The sequence below is a fragment of the Danio aesculapii genome, chromosome 9 (genome assembly GCF_903798145.1).
Source record: "Danio aesculapii chromosome 9, fDanAes4.1, whole genome shotgun sequence".
Taxonomy (NCBI): domain Eukaryota; kingdom Metazoa; phylum Chordata; class Actinopteri; order Cypriniformes; family Danionidae; genus Danio; species Danio aesculapii.
The window spans coordinates 5,474,905-5,480,904 of record NC_079443.1 but is presented as its reverse complement, the minus strand read 5'-3'; the positions used below and the strand labels follow the sequence as shown (position 1 = coordinate 5,480,904).

Sequence of the window (6,000 nt, the reverse complement as noted above, 5' to 3'; positions counted from 1 at the left end):
ATTCATTTGAATGGAAATATGTTTTAGTTTTGTTGAATACTTTAGTGTTACTGTTAGCATTACTTTTGCTTCTATTCTTTTGTAGTTGTTTTTTATTTATTTATATTCAAAAGTGGGCTATATAGATATGTTTTTTGGTGTACTTTGGTGTTACTGATAGTGTTACTTTTGCTATTATTCTATTGTGTGTGTGTGTGTGTGTGTGTGTGTGTGTGTGTGTGTGTATATGTGTATATGTATATGTATATATATATATATATATATATATATATATATATATATATATATATATATATATATATATATATATATATACACACATACATCTAAAAGTGGGCTAACTTATGGATTTGTTTTGTTGACGTACTTTAGTGTTACTTTTGCCATTACTTTTGCTAAGATTCTATTGTATTGTATTATATTCTATTCTCGTTTGTATTTGCTTTCTTTTTATTTATTTACATCCAATATTTGGCTCTAGGGATTTTTTTATTTTTTTTTATATATACATTAGCTGTGATTCTGTTCTATTCTGTTTGATTTTATTATGTTCTGTAGTAGTTTTGGTGGATTTGGTTTGTTGACGTAGACTACTTTAGTGTTACTGTTAGCATTACTTTTGCTTTAGTCTATAGTAATTTGTAGTTTATTTATTTATATTCAAAAGTGGGCTATATGATTGTTTTTTGGTTTGCTTTGGTGTTACTGATAGTGCTACTTTTGCTGTTATCCTATTGTATGTATATATATATATATATATATATATATATATATATATATATATATATATATATATATATATATATATATATATATATATATATATATATATATATATATATATATATATATATATATTTACATCCAAAAGTGGGCTAACTTATGGATTTGTTTGGTTGACGTACTTTAGTGTTACTGTTGCCATAACTTTTGCTAAGATTTTGTCGTATTATATTCTCGTTTGTATTTGCTTTCTTTTATTTATTTACATCCAATATTTGGCTTTTTGGATTTTTTTTTTAATGTACATTAGCTGTGATTCTGTTCTATTCTGTTTGATTTTATTATGTTCTGTTGTAGTTTTGGTGGATTTGGTTTGTTGACGTAGACTACTTTAGTGTTACTGTTAGCATTACTTTTGCTGTTATTCTTTTCTGTTCTGTTCTATTGTAACTTTCTTTTATTTATTTACCATCAAAAGGTGGTTATATGGATTTGTTTTGTTAAATACTTCAGTGTTAGTATTAGTATTGTTAATATTGCTTTTGCTTCTATTCTATTCGATACTATCAAATTGTTTGTAGTTATTTTTTTAATTATTTCTATCCAAAACTTGGCTATATGGATTTGTTTTGTTGACGTACTTTGGTGTTACTGATTATTTTGTGTCACTGAATACTTTTTCTGTTATTCTACTCTATTCGTTTGTAGTTTGTAGTTGTTTTATATATTTAATTTACATTCAAAGTAAGCTATGTTGTTTTGTTGATGTACTTTAGTGCTACTATTAGTGTTGTGTTTGCTGTGATTCTACTATTCTATTTTTTTCTATCTCTATTCTAGTTGTTTATTTATTTATTTGTTTATTAGTTTGCATTCAAAAGTTGGCTATATATATTCATTTTGTTACTGTTGGCATTACTTTCGTTGTGATTTAATCCTAGTTTGTACTTGTTGTCTTTTAATTTAATTACATCCAAAATTGGCTATATGGATTTGTTTTGTTGATGTACTTTAGTGCTACTGTTGGCAGTACATTTGTTGTCATTCTATTCTATTCTATTCTATTCTATTCTATTCTATTCTAGTTTGTTGTCATTCTATTCTATTCTAGTTTGTAGTTGTTTTTTTACTTATTCACATTCTCCGTAAGTATATGGACCTTTTTTAAAATATGTTTACGTTGACATTTTATTATCTGCTGCAATACTGTTAACTTGGCATGACTGTTGTAGCTACATTCTATTGCTTTTCAAAATAGCTCTTATATTATAGATTATGTTGACTTCATATATTTATTTGTATCTGATCACTTAAAGGGATAGTTCACCCAAAACAATGAAAATATGCTCAGTATTTACTTACTTTTTTGTGTTGGACTCAAAAGAAGATATTTTGAAGAATTTTAGAAACTGTTAACCATTGACTTCCATAGTACAAATACCATGCAAGTCAATTGTTTCAGGTTTCCAAGATTTTTCAAAATATCTTCTTTTGTGTTCAACAGAAAATATCAACTCAAACAGGTTTATGACAAGTGAAGAATGAGCAAATGATGACAGAACTTTCAGTTTTGGGTGAACTATCCATTTAATTAAAGTAAGGAATTATTAGTTCTATTATTTACCCTGTCTAAATTTTATGAAAGTTTATTGTTGGAAACAGTTCCAAGATAGTTGATTGTTCTTCTTCTGTCTTGGATAAATCACACAGTTAAACCAAAGATTCTTAGAGAATGAAATAAATTACAACAGATGAATTAGCATGTTATGTATCAATTTCCTTTTTTAAAATAACCCTTGTACACTGTAAAAATCTGCAGGGTTCTACACAATTCAATCATATTGTCCCAACACAAATCGATTAAGTTAATATAACAAATTCAAGTGGATTAAACATTAAAGTTCCCCAAAAGATCTCCAGAATTGTCTTGTTTAGGCTCATTTTAAATTGAACAAACAGCAAAAAATATTTTTTTGAGTGTAAATTTGTTTGATTGAACATCCATTTCCATACGTTTCCCATCCAGTTCTTCACGATGAGCTGAACATGATGCAGGAAATGATGTAATGAAGCTGGAATCTCCAGTCCTTTGAAGGAAGAATGTTAGGAATGTAATAATTTAGTATGCAGCTACCTGAAGTGTGCTGTGTGTGTGCCTGTGGAAAGATATGGCCGTCTGCAAGGCCTGGATTTATGGGGACATATAAATGTAGGTCAGACCTAATGCTTCACTAACACTAGACAAACCCTTTCAATTAACACACACTCATGCAGACTGTTCAGGGAGAGCTGGAGGTTTCTTCAAGGAAAGCAGAATGTGGCCGTTCCATAAGGAAACAGAGTTGGTTGAGTCTCTTTCACAGACCCTCAGGCTGTGGGTATTTCAGCAGTAGATTCCATTCAATACCCTCAAGGATCAAACGCTGTGTTCGTTTGTTGTCAAGTTAGAGAATTTGGGAGTCTCTAACTTGCTGTTTTTATTTGTGGTTGTTTAGTAGTAGTTACAGTGTTCTTGTTGTAGTAATTGCATCGAGTCACGGCCTGATGACTCCCGGTTTGTCATGTCTGACGTCACTGTCTGGCTAGAGCAGATTGGAAGCTCTTATTCCTAATCTGTGTTTCAAGATCACCTGCCTTTCATGCTCTTGATTCACATCACACAGCGTGAGAGAGTGCTATTGTCAAACTGTCATGATCTCTAACGCTAATGTTTTTTTCTATCCAGGCATTAAATAATGTTCAAAATGTTAATGATGTGATCTGAAAGATGGTACATACATCAAGGGTGTTTTAGTGAACGAGAAATAAAACTAAATAAGAACAAACTATTGGTCAAAAATAAAAAAATATCCATAAATTTGCAGTTTTTTGTATTTTGTTTTTCATGTTTGTTTTTTTTCACATTTGTTTATGCTTTTGAATTGCATTATGGGAGCTTAATCTTTCTTCCAACAACTTTTAACCTTGAAAAGTTAAAAAAAAAGTTACTTTTATGAACATTTTTAATAGTTTAAAGTGATGTATTGTCTGGGTGTGGTTGTATATTATGCTACAAAAACATTGTAATAAACTGCCAGTAAATTTCTCTCTATATTATTTCTAATATGTTAGAATATTTAATTTTATTTTAAATGTCAATAAAGTCACTTTGTTAAACTGTAGAGTTGAATTTTCAGCTTCAAAAGTCTAAAGAAGTTCAACGTCCCATAATGCAATCCACAAGCATAAATGTGAATTACAAAATACAGAAACTCTCAATTAACAGATATTTTTACAGCGTAAATGAATGAAACTATCAGCAGGGACTAAAAAAACAACTGAAGTAAAATATAATATTGCAACAATTAAGACTGTTTTTTGAATTAAAAAAACTAATTTTGTGGCGGAATTTGGGAAATGACTGTGGATGGCGCTATTACAGACAGACACACTAGTCAAACGTGTTTATATTGGTGCTGTCACATAATTAATCACATCCATATTTACTAAATATATTGGTGTGTATGCGTAAATACTGCATATTTGTGTATATAAAATATTTATTAATATATATATACAAATATTTATAGCTTTATTTTTATATTGTATGACTATATAAATAGATAATTGTTTATATATAGTGGTGTATGGTGGCTCAGTGTTTAGAACTGTTGTCTTATATACATATATATATATATATATATATATATATATATATATATATATATATATATATATATATATATATATATATATATATATATATATATATATAGTATATATAGTATATATAGTATATATAGTCGACAGAACAAACCATCATTATACAATAACTTGCCTAATTACCCTGCCTAGTTAACCTAGCAAAGCCTTTAAATGTCACTTTAACCTGTATAGAAGTGTCTTGAAAAATATCTAGTCAAATATTATTAACTGTTATTATGGCAAAGAGAAAATAAATCAGTTATAAGAAATGAGTTTTTAAAACTTTTGTGTTTAGAAATGTGTTGAAAGAAGTCTTCTCTTTGTTAAACAGAAATTGGGGAAAAAAATAAACAGGGGGGCTAATAATTCAGGGGGCTAATAATTCTGACTATATATATATATATATATATATATATATATATATATATATATATATATATATATATATATATATATATATATATATATATATATATATATATATATATATATATATATATATATTAAAAAATATGTTTGCTAAATCTAGTTATAAGAATGTATAATAATATATTCAGAAATACAGAAATGTTAACTATAGGCCTACATTTTCTAGTGCCAACGTAAGAGCCTGCAGACTATATTTGAGGTTGTGTATAATAACAAAAAGAATTTCCTGGTTTTACATGGTAAAATATACCAAAGGCTTCATGTATAGTATCTCAGGAAAAAGTGTCCTGTCAAAGACTTCACATATAGTGATGATGTCTTTTTTCTTGGAAGCTTGAGGTTGAGGTATTAGGAACACTTTAGCACTGTAATCATAGCTTTCAGTGGTATTTACTGCTATTAAAGCCCTGGTGTGTGCCAACCCACAAACTCTTGCAGGAGCTCCCTTACTGAGTGAAAAAGACGTCCTCAACCATCGGCTTATGCTTGAGTGCTGCCTTCATCCACATGACATTCTGAGAGGAAAATCTGAGTTTTAGCAGACAGTGTGATCTTTTAGTTTTTTTTTTTAATAACTATACCATGGAATAGTACATTAAAAATGAAATTACTCAATAATTTACTCACCTTTAAGCTATCCTTGGTGTGTATGACTTTCCTAAAACTAATCCATCTTCAGGGGTTAATACATGTTTAATGAAGCAGATTAAGTTTTTCTAACAAAAATATTTCTAATTTTTAAATAAATTATACAATAAAAAACGTCTGGTGGATAAAAAAACATGTATGACGTAAGACACATTCACAGAGAATCTTCAATGAGAGTAGAAAAAGGAGGATAACTAAATAATATAGCATTATACATGATTACACGGCTGTCTGGAATACTTGACCATAAGTGTTCGGTTACGACATTCCAAAGGTATGTTATTCGCAGATAACAACCTCTGAAACTAATAACACAGGCCCATATGGGTACTCTGAATCTTCTTGATCACAATGACTATGTTCACATCAATATATAGGCTTGTCTGTCAATCTGTTTTTGACTATATATGCTTGTCTGTCAGTCTGCAGTTTTTGACTATTCGGCGCCATCATGTGATGATCTTGTGATTAACCTGATCTTGTCAGGTTATTGTATGCTCCATTCAGCTGTTTTAG

General features: G+C 29.0%; 1 protein-coding gene across 1 annotated transcript in view; it reads left to right on the top strand.

Moving 5' to 3' along the window:
* fmnl2a (formin-like 2a) overlaps positions 1 to 6,000 on the top strand; it is a 145,665-nt gene that overhangs the window by 483 nt on the left and 139,182 nt on the right. The gene's annotated exons all lie outside the window — the stretch shown is intronic.